The sequence below is a fragment of the Rhinolophus ferrumequinum genome, chromosome 8 (genome assembly GCF_004115265.2).
Source record: "Rhinolophus ferrumequinum isolate MPI-CBG mRhiFer1 chromosome 8, mRhiFer1_v1.p, whole genome shotgun sequence".
NCBI lineage: Eukaryota > Metazoa > Chordata > Mammalia > Chiroptera > Rhinolophidae > Rhinolophus > Rhinolophus ferrumequinum.
The window spans coordinates 63099755-63119743 of NC_046291.1; the positions used below are offsets into that span (position 1 = coordinate 63099755).

General features: G+C 41.9%; 1 protein-coding gene across 8 annotated transcripts in view; it reads right to left on the reverse strand.

Annotated features, from left to right (window-relative positions):
• TANC1 (tetratricopeptide repeat, ankyrin repeat and coiled-coil containing 1) overlaps positions 1–19989 on the reverse strand; it is a 219008-nt gene that overhangs the window by 151049 nt on the left and 47970 nt on the right. For 5 of the 8 annotated variants that reach the window (XM_033112024.1, XM_033112022.1, XM_033112023.1 and 2 more), the window contains one exon: positions 14694–14802. The exons of 2 other annotated variants lie outside the window; for them this stretch is intronic. The gene's annotated coding sequence lies outside the window, so the exon portion shown is untranslated. Of the gene's footprint in view, positions 1–14679; positions 14803–19989 lie in introns of all 8 variants that reach the window. One more of the 8 variants, XM_033112020.1, reaches the window with a different exon arrangement.

Below are 19989 nucleotides of genomic sequence, written 5' to 3' on the forward strand. Positions count from 1 at the left end.
TGGATTTGAATACTTAAAAATAAGTATTTGAAAAAGTAGAGAACTTCAGCTATCATTTCTTTATATTATATACTTTTGAGGAAGAGGGGAACGACCAGCCTCTAGGCTACAAAAACTGAAATTAACTAATGGGAGAAAATTGCCTATAATGTTCATTTCAAAGAAAATAAAATGTGAGGATGTGACATTATCCTTAGAAGACCAATGATCTGAAGTCATGCAAATTTCCTTATTTTTTCTACTATCATTCAACATCTACATCTCCTAACCACCACTGAGACTTCCTTTTAAAACCCCCAGAAGTTAAATCAACTATCAAGTTTACTTTCACTTCTTGGATTTCTCCTTTAACACATAAAGTCTTTGGGGCTAGGCACAGTGTCCCCCAGTTATGTGTTAGAATTCTATGTAGTGATTACAATGGTATCGGAATTATAACAAAAATCGCCCTAGGTAAGACAGATGATTTCAAAACAAGGCAAAAATCTATTTTCACTGTCAGTCAGAAGTGCAGTATCATCACTACGACCACCTTGTCTGAAATCACAGAGTAACACTAGCATGAAAATTTTCCTCTTCTGGAGTGCCATACTGCGTGTTTATACAACTTCAGGTCAAATCTGTGAGCTGAGGGCAGGGACTATGTTTATTCTTTAACAGATACAAACAGAAGCCAGAACACAGGCTTCACATCCACTCTGTTCTCAGTATTTGTTGACAGATTTAACAGCGCTGCAACGAACACAGATGAACGATTTCCTCCAAATCAAGCAATTAACCAACATTTATAGCAGTTTATAAGTTACAAAGAACATTCCTATAAATTCTTATTCATAAGGAATTCAAGTAAACTCAGTTAAATCCACGTGACACCAAGCAATGAAATACAAGGGAGGAAAATGCTGCGTTTTGTACATCTCTTTATGTCCACAACTGAATTAACCTTAAAATCTCAAGATAATAAAAATCTTATTATCCAGTTATCCAGAATAACTAAACACACACTTTGTACACACTCCATTTGAAGGAGCTTCTCCCATCAAACCATCCATCTACCCTCAAAGAAACGTTGTCTCTGAAAGTGCCTCTTTTGTTTTGTCAAAATAAATCAATAATGCTAGAGTAGCAATACTGACAAGTGAAAATACTGGAAACTAAATACTGGAGACATAATTTTTAAGAATTTTTTTTCCCCAGAGAAGTGAGAGACATCAAAAACATCCTCAATTTTAGGGGCTCAAAATTTCTTTCTCAACCTTGTAAGGTATAAGACTCATCTAAATAATCACCTTGTCTTCTGTGGGACTCGCTTCAGAACTATTCTTTGCATTAGCAACCTTTAGTGTTTATCAAAAGAAAGGAAATGGGTGGTGGCAGTGGGAGGTTTGAAACAGCCTATAAGATAAATAATATAGAATAGAGCAAATAGGAGAAAACAAAGCTGAATAGAGACCGCAAAGGAAACAAAGAGGTCTGCTACAGGGGGCACACTGGTTGTTAGCTGGAAATTCACGGGAAACTGCATTATAGAAGCTTTCTGAAAGCAAGAGCTATATCTCAACATTCTTTCAGAGATCCCATGAGGCTGGGAAATACCAACCCTTGATGAATACTTGAAATTCCAGGAGGTCGCTCTCACTTTTTTTTCCCCTGTAGTAGAAAAAACCTAGTAATCAAGAGACATAGTCCTATAGCCCTGGTCCTGGCGTTATGACTGGGAACCAGTCACTGAACTTCTCTGGGATTTAGATGCTTTGTCTAGAAAAGCTGGGGGAGAGGAGAGTGGACTATTGATCAAGCAAACAGAAAGCAATTGTGATAATGAGTAAAGGCTTACCCTTTGGTTTTGCTTAACTTGCATAGCTGGAAAATATGGTATTATTAGGCTATAATTTATTCCCTAAGACACATAAGCCCAACCATTTGGTCTTCTTTATTCAAACCTCTTCTATAAATTGCACCTCTAATTCTACTGTTCTTTTCTGTATAGTTAGGTTTGACTTAGGCAAAAAGACTTCAGATTTGAGTATGAGTTATTTGAAGCATAGTAAATTTACAGTCACAGGTAACGTAAATGTAATAGAGTTCTGGGCATGAAGTTTGAACTCAAATGTTTAAGTTATGATGTACAAAATTAAGTGGAAACTTCCTATTAGATTAAAATCACTTTCAATCTATATTTAAAATATTCTATAGAAAGATATACAAATTGTTTCAGGACAAGTATCTTTAAAAAATCTGATTCTCCTAAGTTGGTATTTCAAGTTGTTAGAAAAATGACCATATCTAAGTTTGTTTAAAGATGGTCTCATTTTGGTAACTACTTGGCAAAAATGATATTTCACTTTTGGAGCAAAATACCACAAAGTTTCTTCCTTAAGGCTGCAAGAGTCTCTTTTGTCTATTGTGAAGGAATTTGTCAGTCCAACTTTTAACACTACCTTCTCCATAAAGCCTTCCTGAGCCGTGGTAGTCAAAAGGTATCTTTAATTCCACATCCTGCTTTGTAATGACAATATGGTTACCAATCAAAGTCATAGTGACAAATGTTAGAACTCTACAAATCCCCACGGCACCTAACAATGTACCTTATAAGGTACAACAAACATTAGAGAAATCTCTTTAAAGGAAGGAGCAGCAGGGCTATTACGGAACGGAAATCAAAATCAATGGTAATTCTCTCCTACGATGGGATTGGACTAATAATTTAAGAATTCTTCGGGCACTGAGTACTAATTTCCAAGTTTATGGTCAAAATTATGTGGCTTACACATGATGAACAGCACGTGGAATCAAGGCCAGCCAGGAAGGGAATGAGGTCTTGCGATGTATGACAGCCAGAGACAACAGGCGTGATATGTCAAAGACATCAAAGAGCAAACACAGTTGGACCAAGTGAATGAAAAAGTTGAAAACAAGTCTGGTCCTTTTAAATAAACTTCATGTGGAATAATACCAGGCAACGATAAAGCCCGCACGAAGACTAATAGCATGGTTTGGTAAAGCAGAATGGCCTCAAGGGAGCGTTGTTGAAAGCAAGGAAGTCAAGGAGCTCGATTCTTGGTTGAGGAAGGTCATTCAGATGCTACTGCAGGAGGCAGGATTTGGAATATCACCCACTGTCCTAATAACTAGTGTTTACTCTATGGCAGGTAAGATGAAAAGTTTTGCATACACATATAATCTCATTTTATCCTCAAAAATAATCTGAGATAGTTTACTGTTTATTTTTTATAAAGAAGGAAGCAGAGACTTAGATTCTAACAACTTTCTCGAGGTTACACAATTAGTAAAGGTAGAGCTGGGCCTTGAACCCAGGACTGACCTGAAAGCTCAGGCACTGAGAAGCCACTTCTCAAGTCCTCATTGAACTTGGGGGAGTGGAGACAGGGAGGTGACCAGGAGAGCACAGAATGCAAGCCTCAAATACACGGGGGCTTTTGCATGGGAGTGACTGTTTGGTTGTTATGGACCCAGTGAAGGAGAGCTGGGAGAAAGCCAACATCAACGCTGGGCCCCGCAGGACCATCAGCCAACAGTTCATAGAGAACCTCCTAGGGTTTGAAGATGAAGAAGTCTTTGAATGTGGTCCCGTCCTCTCTCACAGTTCTGCAGAGGATGTGACGACGGTCACAGGGTGCCCCCCAGTGTAAGGTTTACAGCAACTGGAGACCCATGTCCCAACCCTCATTATGGCGGTCAGCTCCATAACAACCACACCCTGATGATATTCTCTTCTCTTTCCCCTTCTCCTTCCTGTTCAGTTTTCCATTTGTATCATACAATAGAGCTATGATCTCCAACCCGCACTGACCACCTTTTTGACGTGTAACAACTACAACTCCCTGAATAAAGGTAAGAGGCATTACATAAACAAAACGACTATGGGCGAGTGATTTTGCCTTTCACGGACTCCTCTAACAGGAATACCGCTCCCTTCCTGCTCAACTGGAAAATATCAGTCGAACCCCTGTAGGTATTATAATTTTAAAGAGGAAACTTTATTTTTTGTTCATAAGATGACTATAATCACAGGAGCAGAGAAACCATCACCACAGTTGAAAAAAGAGCCGCTTGGAGGAGTCTATGGTACGAGTGATAGGCTTTTAGTCTGAAAGGAGAAGAGACCTGGAAGACATGCCAGAAAGTCCAATTTTCAAAAAGTGTTAAAAGGCACTCCATCAATCAATGCCAGCTGAATGAAGTCTGGTATTATAAATCTAAAAAAATTAAATTTTTTAAATTACACTGCATCTGGACTCAAAGTGAAAAAGGTCAGACAACTTCAAAGATGCCCGGTGAAAGGCAGCTATTCATTACAGAAAGATCTCTTGCTTATGTAGCTGACAGATGGATCTTTCACTTAAAGCCCCAGAATATAAGACATTAAAACCTTTCCTCCACTTCTGTCAGTGACTTGCTATGATGCTCTGAGCAAGGTTATAACCTCCCCAGGTCCTAATTTCATTGGGATGGGAGTTCTCAGTACTGATATAGTTTTTTGTTTTTTGTTTTAAAAAACAAAAAACAAAAAACTTCCCCTAGGTGATTTTAATGTGCAGGCAGCACCACTTAATTTACCACTAACTATATTCTAGGCGCTGCTCTCAGCACTTAGCATACAGTCATTTAATCCTCAAATCTATCCTCTACAGAAGGTACTAGATATAAGTATCTCCATTCTACAAAGGTACAGAGAGGCTAGTGACATGCCCAGGGTCACACAGCTCACAGGGGCTGAGCTGGGGTGCCCATTAAGCCAGTCTGGCTCCAGAGCGTGACCAGGCAATCCCTATCTTATGCCTCCTTTTTTGGATATAAATGAGAGAGACCAGCTGCCAGGGGCCTCATGAGGTAGATGGACATGGACACACAAGGACGGACACACAGGGGGACACACACACACACACACACACACACACACACTCCCGACTCCCAGAGCAGCATGCCATGCCTCAAACGTATCCTTAAAGAGAGAATTTACTTCTACTGAGAGACACCTACTCTCTAGTCCCACAAGTTCTGCTAGGCATTCAACTTAGCAGAGTTATTTCAAACTATAGTGCTGTCAATGTGTGTAACGTGGAGGCATCATGCCACAAAATACATGCTAAAATGAGCACACTCTTAAATTCATAAGCCCACCGGGGGAGAACACTGGGAGGTGGCCCATATTGCCAATGGGGCAAATGGGGTATTTGCCAATGGGGTATTTGGGGCAAAGACGTCTGTGTCACCTGGGCAATGCATCGCCTATTCCTAACACTTACCAAAAAGGGAAGAATGATGTGAAAGAGGGACTCAAAAAACCCACCATTTCTCACTGAATGAACTGCATGAAACCTGTTAAAAGGTGATGGGATGAGGTAAAGAATGGCCTGAGGACAGATTTTTTTTTTTTCCCTCTGGGCAGTTTGACACAGTCCAATAGATGTAATAAGGTTTCAGCCTTGAGCATAAAGTTCTCCAGATAAATCAGGGTATGCCTGCAGTGGAGAGCGGAATCCAGTCCACACAAGCCACGCAGCATTATCTCCTCCCGTCGCTAAAGCCAATATGACACATGCATCACTGGGCTCGTATCTGAAATTTGTAAGGGAAACCATTCCCGGCCATACACCTTTGGCTGCAGGAAGCAGTCTTAACGGGGACTGCCACAGGGGCCTGTGAGAAAGAGCATGTGGGAAGGAGCAACAGCTTTATTTTTTAATTCACTCTAATAGCCCCCAAACGGGGGAATACCAGAGCTCTTGATGATAAAAGTCAAGGATAAGTCATACCAGGAAACAAAAGCTAAACATGTTAAGACTTTTTTTTTTTTTTTAATGGTAACAAACCCAGTCTCAAAGCACAAGGGTGGGGCCCTCCACGGCAGGATTTTGTGACCTTTTAAGTGCCATGAACCACGTCAGCCATCTACACCCTTTAACCAGAATGTTTTGAATGACTTTGACGTTGAAAATACGATTACAAGGAAGCCAGTTGGCTCAGTGATGACTTTACACTTCAAGTCATAATACCAAGGTCAATGGTTTGATTCCCACGTGGGCCAGTGAGAAGCAATGGCTTGAGCTTGGACCTGAGCCTCTGGTGGGAGGCCGGTTGGCTCCATGGTTAGAGCACAGCGCTCATAATAACAAGGTCGCCGGTTCAATTCCCACATGGGCCAGTGAGCTGAGCCTTCCACAACTAGACTGAAAACAACAACTTCACTTGGAGCTGATGGGTCCTGGAAAAACACACTGTTCCCCAGTATCCCCCCAATAAAATAAAAAAATACGATTACAAGGAAAATCAGTTATAATGAAACGCAGATATCAAAATATTTAAGAAGCAAATCTGTGGTAATATTAACGTGTGCTTAAGGCATAAAATACAAGACACAGCTGCAGTTCTTACAGCTACTGTAGTTCTCTAAGCAGTGATGGGCACAAATGACAGTTTAAACTATCTCCAACAACCTGATTCAAAAATCTGTAATGTCTATGTGCCAAAGCCACAGGTGCTAATGATATACCTGGTTTGTGGCCCACTTTCATGATTGGAGGAAAGGCCACATTTTGGTTAGAGATTACTGAAAGTAAGGATGTCAAACTTATTTCCACCCATCCCAGTTCACAGAAGTCCTGAAGTCCATTCAATGACCCCAAGGGTGAGGGACCCTGACCAGAGAATCAGGGTCAGACTCAGTGGAACAATTACTCAGAGTTGCCAAGAGCCCTAATAGCTCACGTGCTTCTAGAGAAACAGCAGCTCAGTTTTATCCCACTCACAGAACCACTGAAATTCAGAAAATTAAACAGCAATTTACTGATTGGCAAACATTAGCAGGACTGGGTATGCCCCATATGCACTGCTCCTGGCAAGTCCCATTTTCAGAGCAGTCTGTGAAAGTTCTATTTATCAAGTAAGTCCATTACCGCCAAATTACAAACTCACCCACAATAACCAGCCTGGCATGGAAAGAGAAAGACCTGTGGCAATGTACAGTGTGGGACAATATACAAAAACAAGAAAGCCAGGCTGACTATTTGGGACAAGTCTATTTTATATTGGTTTTGTTGCTTTCTTGGATGCTCTCCTTATCCTTTTTAAAAGCATTTAAGATCCAACAAGTATAGTCTTCCAGTAAACTGGATCTGGCTTCCTAGCAAGGGTAGTACCCAAGGCTTGGCCTTCCCCACCCCCACTGTCTCACAGAGTCAGGCCGTTCCCCAGTTGTGTGCCCTAAATCGGGGGATGCCTGTATAAAAATAAATATAATTCAGAGTCCAAAATACATGAACATACATTGGGCCATTGCCAATTTCTCATGGATCGTGGATAACTGAGACGTTTTTTGTTTTCATGGTTAGGACCTACAACAGCTGCAAGAGCATAAGACTTTTTCTGGGCTAATAAAATTACCTAAGTCTGGCTCACTGTTTCAGCTGTGGCAACAGCTACACTTCCCAGAAAGATGCAAGCCTTGTGTAGCTCTAGAAGAGCTGGGATAGTAGGTCTGAGCTAAACTGGAGGCATTCAAACCGACCCAAAAGCAAAATACACTTTGGCTACATTTTGAGTTGCAGAGTAATTCCTACGCATGAAGATTACAAATGTCATTCATAGGAGTCCCAATGAAACTAATCAAACTCATAAAGTTCAAGCTTTACACTTCAAGTCATGTGACACGCTATGTACGAACATTTGATTTTTTTTTTCTTCTCTAAAACCCAGTGAAATGTTCAATTAAAGCCCTTAGTAGCTCTGCAGTGAAACCTTTGATCATGGATTCTGTCACCACTTCTTTTAATACACAGAGACAGTATGAAACATAGCTCAGACCTAAGGAACAAAATCAGTACTGTGAAGTGGCACAGAAACCACACATACACGTACCTATGCACACAGGTCACTTTTCTTCCAAGTTGCAGGGAGGGGAGCCGAGTTTCAGAAGCTACAGTCTCTAAACTGAGAGGGTTCTTTACACATGTACATGTAGCACAGATACAAAGTTATTTCCTAAATATAAGTGTGTGGTCCAAACAGTCCAATTAAAACCCAGCGGAAAACAGGAACACATGTTTCTTGAATGACTTTGAATCCAAGACAGTGGATGAGAAATTGTTCTCGATATAATGAAGATGTTGCACAGATGTACTAAGTTTTTATGGTCTCACTGAAACATCTTTCTGGTGCAGGAAAATATGTGAGTCTGCAACAAAGCTGGATATAAAATAACTTTTTAAATATCTGGTCCTTGTTTTTATGCAGTCAAACTTCCCAAGCCAACTCCCTTATGCCTTCTCACAAACCTAATAAAGCCCATATTTCAATGTACTGAAAATTCACTGAAAACCACAAACCCATTCATCTTCAACTCAGAGTTATATTATGACTTCTGATAATTACCTCCTCTTAATAATACTGTAAATCTGTGTCAAAGAGAAGACCTTTACTCCACAAGTCCAACAAACCACCATGAAAATAACAGCAAAGCACACACGTACCCTGTGGCAGGCTCTGCTAAGTTTTTCACTGGGAAGTATCTTGTTTAGTCCTCACAAAGAGGAGGTAGGAACCATAATTGTCCTAGTTGACAGATGAAGAAATTGATACTTGGAGAAACTCAGCAGCCTGCCCCAGGCACATCTTCACTCTGACCACAGCACTCTACTTCCTGTCTTGGAGGAAAGACACACTAGAACCTTTCCGTTCGCACACTAAGTCTTGGATCTCAAGGTTAAATAATGCCGAGAACAGCCTCTATGGCACAAGCATGGCGCCTAAAGACAGCTTTATGACAAAGCTCCAATGTGATGGTGATAATTTGGTTTTATCTAAAATGGTGTCACCATGTATTCTTAAACACTGATACTTATCCTTCTGAAAGAGAAACTGGATGCCATAATCCCAAATAACCAATTCCAAAACAACCAATCTTGGCTCTCTTTTTCTCTGCACCGTTCTCCTCGGATAAACAATCTGAAAACTACATTCTCCACCGCCACCTCCGTGAGGGTGGCTCACAAATCTGTTTCCCCCACTGTGTTACCTCTGCTGACATCAACACCAGCAGCACAAACTCAGTATGTCCAAAACTAAACTCATCTTCCTCTTCCCCTACCGTCAAAACCTACTCACCAGCCTGCATTCCAGGTTCCTGCTGACAAGCAGCACCCCTTTTCATCCACCAGACTCTGCCTCCTCACTGCCTCCTTGTCCGATCAAATTACGGAGTCTCAGCAGTTCGACCTCCTCTCCACGCCCTCCAGAACCCTGGGGAGCACAGCACTCCCCCACTGACCTACCCTCAAAGCCTGCAGCTGGACTTCTCTAACTTTAGGCCTAGTAGAGTGCGTAGGAATCACCTGTAGGGCCTGGTGAGCCACCCTGGGGCTGGGCCCCATCCACAGCACGTCTGATTTGTAGGTCTGGGATGAAGCGGAGCCTTTATAGTCCTAACGAGTGCCAGCTGATGAGGATGCCGTGCCTCAGGGTCCATCCTCCTGAGAACCACGGCTTTAGACTCTCCTCCCTCCCTTTCAGGCTCACTTCTTCCTGAATCTTTTCTTCATAGATCAGTTTAAGCCTTTTTAAAATCAGAAAAGTTAGGCTTCTGATAAGTGAATCTGGGTAGTAAAAGCTACTACTCTCCAAGGATCGATGATGCTTCAGGTACATTATCTGTCACATTGCAGCTAAAAACCACCCTACAAAATACATGGCATTGCCCCAAACTTATAGGGCAATTTTGTAAAAAATTGAGACTTAGAAAAGTTAAACGATTTCTAAATTCCACAATGACAAAGTGGTTTTACATACTCATTACAGGGGACCCTCTCCTCAGATAAATTTTGTTACCAAACTATAACGGGAAAGGGAGAACTATGAAGAAAAACAAACATCATTTTCTTTTCAGGATGAGCAAAATGAGAGGTCTATGAGGAAACAAAACACACAGTAATCTGCGCCACTATTTAGGGTTCCTTTCAGTACAGCATAAAATGTATCCAAACCCACCCTCCCAAGATCAATTTAACAGCATAAAGAAAACTTCAGTAGACTCTGCTTTCATTCACCTGCCTATACTTAAATATGAACTACCTGGTTTTGTAGATCATATCCTTATCCATTCTAAAATAGTTATGCTCAGAACAAATAAAAATTAGATCTATGTTTACTATGTATACACGTACTATACTTATTAACAAGGTCTTTACTTGAAAGAGCCTTTTCTGTCTTTATTATTGCCCACACATGTATGACTCAATCCACATGATCAGACATCCAGAAGAGTTTATACTTTCACACGCTGTCATTTATAAACAAAAAAGACAGACTCATCCAAGCCGGCCAATTATCGACTTCCACAACTAAAAAGAACTTCTCAAAAATGCCCTTGAATTTTAAAGCACTTTCTCTCATGTCACTCCATCTGATTCTCATAAAAAACCATGCGAGGATATGCAGCATGATCCCACCGCCCTAATCTCAGGCCCCCCGGCTAATGCTCAGCTAACAGAAGAATCAGGCATTGAATCCAGATGAAGCCACCAAAGACACGGACCGTGGTTTTGCCATTAAAAGTCTTGTCCTTAGCACCTACTATGTAAGAAAAAATATGTATCGTAACACATACATATAATAAATAATACCCAGTTTCCTGCCTTCAACAAAGTCAGCCTACTCACCAAAAGTTAAAGCAGAGTTGTAGCGTTAGGGGAACAGAGCAAGACAGAGTAACATAATGGCGAAGACTCTGGAGTCATGCAGACCAACCCATAGATTTAAAATCCCCAAATCCTAACACCACTGTGAGCCTGAGACTGTAACTTCATCTCTAGGAACCTTAGGTTCCTATTTATAACAGAGATGATATACCACAGAATAGCTGTGAAAATTAGAAATAACGCATGACAAGTAGCTAGGACTACGCCTAGCATCAAATGTATATTACATAATGGTCGTAACTCTCATGTTATTGTATCTGCTTATTTAAGCCCAAGTACAGATTTTTTTTTTATTTAAACTTTTTTTATTACATTAGTTTCAGGTGTACAAAACAACATAATGATTCGATATTTACATCCCTCACAAAGTGATAAGCCCCCTCCCAAGTCTACTATCCCTCTGACATCGTATATAGCTGTTACAATACCATTGACTATATTCCCTATACTGTACTTTACATCCTGTGACCACATACACACACCGGGGGTGCCAAAAAAGTGTATACAAGTGGACACTTTGGTCAACGCTGCTCAAGCAGTAGTCCGCTGCAATCAGAAGTGACTAGACACTGATGGCAACCACTTTGAGCACCTCTTGTAATTGCAGAAGTCAAACGTGACTTGTATTCATCTTCTGTTATCGGTATGGATTATTACAATTTTAATACAGTTTTCCTTTCTTAAAATGTTTATTTACATATATATGTAAATTTTTATAAACAAAAAAGACAGACTCATCCAAGACGACCAATTATCGACTTCCACAACTAAAAAGAACATATATATATATATATATATATATATATATATATATATATATATATATTTGGCACCCTCTGTATATACACATATATATTTACTTATAGTTCACGCTCAATATTATTCTACATCAGCTTCAGGTGTACAGCACAGTGGTCAGGCACATCCACACAATCTATGAAGTGATCCCCTGATAAGTCCAGTACCCATCTGGCACCCTGCACAATCTTTATAACATTATTGATACATTACCCATACTGTATTTCACATCCCCATGACTACCAATTTGCCAAGTACAACTTTTAAAGCCCATAATAATAAAATGTCCATAGAATGGCCTCTTCCTTTTTTATTTAGGATATTAAAATGAAAGGATTTCATTGCCAATTAAAATATGGGGCTGACTGAGGGAGCATGAAGGATGAATCACACTTCTGGCTTGAATTGTGCCAATGACCCAAGTGGGAAAGCAGACAGAGCCTGGGGGTGAGAGGATGTGAGTCGGGGGAGGGGGGGAAGGAATGGAGGCAATAACTAGGAGGGACATGAATTCAGTTTGGATATTCCAAGTTAAAAGTACGTATGAGTCATCCAAATAGAAATGCCCAAAAGATTGCGATGAGGGTGAACTCAGAGACTTGAGGGCCATTACATGTGGGTGGTAGCTGAAGTCATGGAAGTACCGAGGTCCCCCCAAAAGGCTGAGCAGACTAAAAGAAAACCACCAAGGATGAAAGCTCAGGGAACAGGGACATTTAAGGGCAGACACAGCAGGATCTAGAAAGAAATGAGAGGAGGAAAAGAAAAGCAGTCAAGAATGTTGCAAAGGAACACAGAAGAAAAGTTGCAAATGAAGAGTGGTCAGTAGTATCTAGTGCTACAGAAAAGTCATGTCAGGAGTCCTATCATAGGCCATTTGTGACCTTAACAAGAGCAGTTTCTGTGAAATTGAGGCGATGAAATCCAGATGATAGGTCATCTGTAAGGTCCCTCCTAAACAGTAAATGATTTCCAAACAGAAGCTCCCCATTCCCCATCAAACCCATCAAATTCATAAAACCTCAAATAGCAAGGTTTTCTTTCATAGAAAGGGAATTGCAAAAGAGGCGTAGTTAAAAATCACAAAAAAAATGGTTTACAATGATCTTTCCTTTTAAGTTCCTATCTACTTCCTGACGTTGGTCCCATGGAAGAAGAAAAGAAAAATTGGCTAATTCTCTGCCACCCAAAAACTGGAGGAGGAAAAAAAACCGTATAACTTACTAAATAAATTTCCTGTCCAATAAATCTCCAAGGGCAATACACTTAAATTGCTAGTTCAATGTTACTTTGAGAAATGTGTTACCACAGGACGAAAGGCTTTGGTTTCAATATGCAAATCTTTGCATACTTAGGTAAAATTCCGTTTAAGCAGATTCCCACCTGGATTTCTAAATAAACCTAAGCTCTTGTTAAATTTAGTAAACTGTTCTTCAATGTCATTTTCCTCGTTCCTTGTATACTTAACAACCGTAGAAAGTGTTGTCACAGGCAATTTTAAAGTTATAAAATGGTCCTGCGATGCAAATTATGGCACAGCAAGGGAATGTTTGGGTTGGCAGTATAAACTGGTTAAACTAGTTAGGAGAGTTCAAAAATAATTCTCCCCAAACATCTGCTCAGGCTGAGAAAGAGTTTTTGTTTTTAAGTCTACTCCACATACAAATATGTTTCAAGAAGTTACACACCATCACTCTTTGAGGAGCTTTAAAAAGAAATAAACCTATACAGCAAAGGCTCCCTCCCTATTCCCAGAATTCTAGTTCTGCCCACCTGGGTGAGTCTCGGAATCCTAATTTTTAAAGCTTCATGGGCGATTCTGATCTGCACTGCCCTGCCATGCTCTTGTAGAGAAGTTCTGCTTTTAAAAGGATCCCCCCAACATTTCGGGGTCATGGATGAGCTCCTCTTCTTCATAGATGAGCAAGACATGGCAGGAAGGGTTGAGCGCAGAATATGAAAGCCTGTTAGCAAGCCACACCGCACAGATGGCGGAGTGCACCTGCACATCACATGGACGTTTCACGAGTTCACAAAGGTTTGGAAGCAGATTTAACCTTGGTCCCCATCTCTTATGGAGGAGCATTTCCAACACCCCCAGAGAAGGGCTCCACGGCAGAGTCTTCAGCCCCCCAGTCAGCCATTCTGTCCAGGACCTCCGGGGGACGGCTACTCCATCCACTGCCTCAACTGTGAGCAGCTGAGCCTCAGCAAGAGCCATGCCCCACGCTGTGCTCACTTCAGATGGGACTGGCGACTCCATTCTAGCCAATGCTCTCTCTCTTCTTAAAGAAAACAGGACTATTTGAGTCCTACTACATGCTACACAGTGGAGGTAGGGAATGCAAATAAAAAGACAAAACAAAAATCGCAACCCATCAAGAATCTCTGGCCTCACGAAACCCCTTGAAGTAGGTATTTTTGTTTCACAGTTTACATGTAGGATGACAGTACAGCAAAACCATAATACAGGAGCAGATCAACAATATTTCCTAAAGTTCCTAAAGCCACACAACTAGAAAAAAAACCCTCCTTGAAACCCGGGGTATGGGAACAACACAACTCAGAATAAGTTGACAAGACAGCGTGCAGGATACGCAGGAGACAGAACCTAAGACAGTTGTAACTGGTGTGACCCTACAACGCCAATCTAGGAAGAGTCGTTGGATAAGGCAGGCTGTAAACATCACCTTGTTTGTCTCCTGGTTTGTGATTAAACTTCACAAAGTTTTTCATGGGGAATGGGGAACAAGAGAATGACAATGATAAAGAACACACAGCCAGTCTGACATTATTAAAAATCTGAAAAGTTTTTATCACTTGTACCGCTACGTATGCAAACCGTAAAGCAAAATATTAAGGCATTTACTCAACATAAATTAAATGCTTTCCATGGAAAAGTACTGTGCCAGACACCATAAAAAGAGCAAAAAACCCTGAAATGGGAAAAATTAAGTAAAATCAGAAAAGGTTTGAAAGAATGTACTGAAGCATCCATACTATTAAAAGTGCTTTAACATAGTAATTTAGACTCTGAGTTCTTAAAAAAAAATGATCCTTAGATTTGTTTCAATAAAAACCTGATTTATCTTTGAAGCCCTCAAATTTTTCAGAAAATGGCCTATCTTGGAAAACTTGGTCTGTCTGAGTACAGATTCTCCCTCACCTCAGAGGTCTCACCTCGCTTCACCCCAGACTCCACTTGCTTGCAACAGAGAGGGGTTGTGTCACTGGGGAGCACCAGGCAAGTTCCTCTGGACAAGCCGACCACAGAAAGCTGGAAGGCAAACTAGAAAAAAGGAAACCCGTCAGTACACTCACACAGTGAGACAAGAAGCACAGAGTTTTCTAAAACCAGTTACAAGCTCCCTAAAAATCCCAATGAAGCCATGATGGAGAGGAAAGAGACATCAGGATACATGTACATATTCTCATCCCAGGGAAAAGCAGAGTGACCGGGAGGCAAACCCGAGAGAACTCATTTTTTCTGATACCTTCTGTTCAAGCTGCCCGGGGTCGTTTACCAAAAGCCCCTTATCTTGAGCAAGGTCCTATGTCCCATTTACCTCCTTCACTCTCTCAGGTTTTCTCTAAGTGATGCAAATGGCTTTGCAGCCCAATACACAATGAAGCGTTTCAAAGGTTTAAGATAAGAAGCCAAGAACCTCTCTAAAACCCTTCAGGTTCTGAAGTTCTCCAAGATACCTCATTCCCGTATTTCCTGCCTCAGTCCTCACTGGTCCCAGCTCTCTCACCATTTCGGAACACAGTGCCCAGTTTCACACTTTTGCTCTCCCTGTTCCCTCATCCTGAAACACCTCTCTCCCGCTGTAGAAATTAGTCACCCTCCATGCAGAGCTCAAGTATCACCTGTATGGGCCGCCCCACCCCCACAGCATCTCGCCAGTCCTTACTGTGCATGCAGAACACCTTGCTGGTACCTGTATTCTAGCATTTGCTTCCTTCTGCCTTGACCTTCCCTTCTACCAGTTTCTCAAGGGCTGGTCTCACCTGCCGTCTCCTACCACCACCCTCCTGCTCTTATCAGAAGTAGAGGCAGATGCTCGGTGCGTGCTTATTGACTGAAGGATTCCAACAAGAGGTTTCCCATCACTGACTCAGTCTATGTCCCTGGGAAACATTCTTTTCACTGCTACACCAATCCGAGAAAAATGTTCTTTTTCGAGGGTGCTATCTATGCTCAAACATACAGACAAGCAGGCTCTCACCCAAGGCAACTCCTTCCTGCCAGCAACGCTGCTGGACTTCACTGACAAAAAGGACAAAAACATGGAGAGTCATGTTTGGGCCAACCAAATCCCCTCAGCAGGACACCAGAGAACTGGTAGGTTTATGCATGCAAAGGCTGGCGGGAGGCCGTTTCTCCCTTTTAAGTCTGTTTACAGAGGAGCTCTAGAAAACAGGCTCCCCTTACCCACCAGGATTTCTAAGACGAGAACAGAGTGTAGGAGCTTTTCTCTGGCAGGAAACCAGGTGATGCAGGGGACAGGTTCCGTCTTTCCCTCAATTCATAGACAGCTGAGTTCTCACTCACGCAGAATGCGGAGGAGAAATCGACACGGACCAGGTGGTCACTTTGTGTCACATCCTCAAAAAGACCTCATGTCATGTTCAGCAACAGCCCACAAATACTGCCCAGGCTTCTGAGCACCCCAGCTCCTTCCTTCACCAGCTTGCTGACCTCACTGGGTAGCATTTAAGCATTCACTGCAGGACAGCACCACCTGGTGAACAGTAGCTCAAATATCTGAGGCATCCTAGTGTTCGCTCACAAAAAGGATCACCTGCCACTTTACAGAGGACTTGGGCATCTGGGGAGGGAATCCATCTCACAGCTGCAACAAGCACTACAGCCAAGCTCCTTTCATAAAGCACACCTCAGCAGAAAAGGCAGGCTTCTCATCTGTCCCAACCACAACCGACAGACAAGTATAAAACAGTCACCATCACAACCCACAGCATGCCGCTGTCAGGCAGAGCCTCTGCCCAGGAGACCCACACACGTGTGTACCCTTAAAAGTAGGTCTGTAACAGGTTATGCACACACATACTTTCTCTCTTCTCCACCTACAGCAACCCATTGGTTACACTACTTCTGTAAGGGCAAGGGGAAAAGTCCTCTCTGAGTTGAAGACTCCAAAAGCACCACTATAAATTACAGAGTTCCCAAGGGGAGGTGGCTTCCTGAGAGAAGAAGGACTGTCCCTACAGCCTGTTTTTGTGGTGATGAGATCACAGAGTTTAGATTCTGTATTTGGTCCTACATGGGTTTTAAGGGCCATATCCAGTAATTACAGGAAGGAAAAAGGGAGGTCAACAGGACCAGAGGAACTCTGAGTGGTGTTTGAGAAGTTACTTATAACTACAGTTAGATCACTTACTGACCAGACTCAGAAGAGAAACTACACACTGAGTTTTCGGTTTTTTTGGTCCTTCAGAATCAATTCGTAATTAGCAAAAAGATGGATTTTTTTACTTTTTGGCATTCCTCTGTTCAAAGGCCTTTTCAATACACAATCAAAAGCTTGGGCCCAAGAAAGTTTTGAAAAAGAAGCATTATACCACAAAATATTCTCACGTAAAATGCAAAGGATGACAAAACATACTTCCCGAAGGAATTTTTACGGGACCTAAACACAGGAGTTTAGAGACTAGCAGAATAACCACCAACTGCCCATCACTAGCTTTTTATTTTCAGATCTAATTTCCAATTGGCTTTACAAAAATAAACATTAAAATGCTTTGGAGAAGAATTATTAGGGTTTCCCTCCTGGTCATCACTCATTTTCAAGGATGAACAGAGGCTTCAAAGTTGTTTATCCAACAGAAGTTAAGAATTCACCAAAAAAAAAAAAAAAAAAAATTTTTTTTTTTCTCTCTCAAGTATCCTCGTAAAAATTTAGCTTGGGCCTCCTCAGATGACAAAACAAAGACTGCTGCATGCATTCATGGACCGCATGTGACCATGGATTTCATGAGACGGTCCATGTCCTGCGCGTATGCAGGGCTCTTCAGCTCTGAGTAAGGCTCTCCTAGAAAGCGAGCGAGTTCAGTTCGTGAGGAGGCTCCGGTCGCCTACCCCTCTGACAACAGAGTGGAAAACAATACCACAGAAACCCTACAGCAAATAAAAGAAAGCTCCAGTTTTTGCTTTGTTTCATTTTGAATGCTGGTGCTTATAGAAAGCAGGCTTGAATAAAGGAGGAAAACAGGGAGAAGGAGAACTCCCTATCTCCCTGTGGGGATCCAGCTTGCATCTGAGACCTGAGTGGCCAAAGGGCCTTATTTAAAAATACCTATTTCTGGGGTGGGAGATGAGGGTAAGGGGGATCAAATATATGGTGATGGAAGGAGAACTGACTCTGGGTGGTGAGCACACAATGGGATTTATAGATGATGTGATACAGAATTGTACACCTGAAATCTATGTAATTTTACTAACAATTGTCACCCCAATAAATTAAAAATAAATAAATAAATATAAATAAAAATAAAAATTAAAAAAAAAAACACACCTATTTCTATTTCACATCTTGCGGTTTCCTTGAGACAGGTGTTCTGTTACATCTATCGACCACACTGAGGTCATTTTTGATCTTCACCACCCCCCGGAATCTCCTAGAAGGCTTTAAAAATTCTTATGCCCCGAAGAATTAAAATCTCTGGGGACGAGGCCCAAATGTTGGTACTTTTTAAAGCTGACAGGCTGATTCAAATGCATAGACAGGACTGCAGCCCACTACCCCTAACCTATTCCCAGGGTGTCTTCTTTCCTCTGGAGGTGGATATTTATGCCTGAAAGGAGGGTGGGAGGCGAAAGACAAATGGAAGGGAGGAGAGCTAGAGGAATTTGAAGTGAGGAAAACTTGTCGGTGATGATCACTGGGTGGGTGCAGGGCGTGGAGGCACTGTACCCTCCCCTGAGGGAAAAGACAGGCGTGGGGACAGCCTGGGTCTTTCCCTCAATAAGCCCTGAATGGCTCCTGTCATCGAGTTGGCACAAGGTCACAATTCAAAGCTCATCTGTAAAGAACATTCCTATGTCAAATGTTTACAATGTGAGAAATGATCTAATACGATGGCTTTCACACATGAAGAAACTACTCAACTGTATTTACCACTATGATTTCTCCAGGTTCTTCTAATAACAGTCCTAACCATATTTTCTTGCTCACTAAATCGGACAATGCACACACTCCCTACAGGATTTCTGCCTGGAGTTACAATGCCCAAAGAACAGAGCTTTCCTAGGCATTAAACCAGCTGGTTCATAGGAGGACTGAACCCAAACTTGATTTCAATTAGCATCATGATGTTCTCAGATGTGATAGCAACTGGAAAAGAACGAGAACCGGCAGACCTGGATGAAGGGTGAGGACTGCAAAAACACCATCTCCAGCTGAGGAGCTAATTCTGTTCTCACTTCCACGTTCCTTAATTCTTAGAGTGACCTGCTCTCTGCCTGTTCTGTAATAATGACAAAAATCAGGCTTGGAAGCCTCTTTCCAATTTCTGTCTCTCATGGGGGAGTTAATCAGCTTTGCCTTATTCATCCTTTGTCATCTGTACCAGAATGACCCGGGCATCCCTGGACACCAGTCACAACTACATAAGAAGGGAATCGTAACATCTGGAGTAGAACCCAAGAGTCTGCATTTTAATCAACCACAGAGACACAACAGTCTGTGAATGAGTCATAAGCCCTCACGGATTCTGCCTTTGAAAGGGTTTATCAGATGTGCTGCTAAGTCTCTCCACAACCTCTGCCACTTCCTAACTGGGATTTCATCACCGCACCCTCCTCCTTGGTCTCCCATTGTGTCTGGTCTCCCCAATGTATACTGCATGGCCACTCACTCAAATACCACTTGGATCCCAGCACTGCTAGCTCGACGTTCCTGACCCAAGTCACTCTTCCCTGAACTCATACCCGATGCAAAACTTCTCTACTACATTTCAGCTGAGGGATTCAGGTCTGTTCGTTTTCTCTCCCAACTGAACGTTAAGCTCCTTGAAGGCAGGGCCCACATCATCCCGCTGGGTCTTTCACAGGGCTCCGTACATCTCAGGTTTCAAGAACAGTAAGTGGCTGACTGACAAACCAGGTTTTCTTTCATTTACCTTCTCATTTTCTCTGAGAAAACTTTCATTCTCTCTTTTCCATAACAAAACTGGCAAGGATGGGAGAGATTTACATAGTAGTGGGGGAGAGACAGAAGTCATAAGCCAGCAACCTCAACTATCCAGTAAACAGATGGAAACCAAGATTTATTTAGCCTTTCCAGCTGCCAAAATCTGAGACTAAATTCACAGTTCAGAAGAGAACTTCCCAACCTCTCCCATCTCTATCCAACACCTCTTTCCCAGGCCCCTCCCTGAGAACGATTTTACCCCAACTTTAGATACAGTGCTAATAGGAGGGAAATATTTGTTTTCCCAGGTCACCATAAATTAA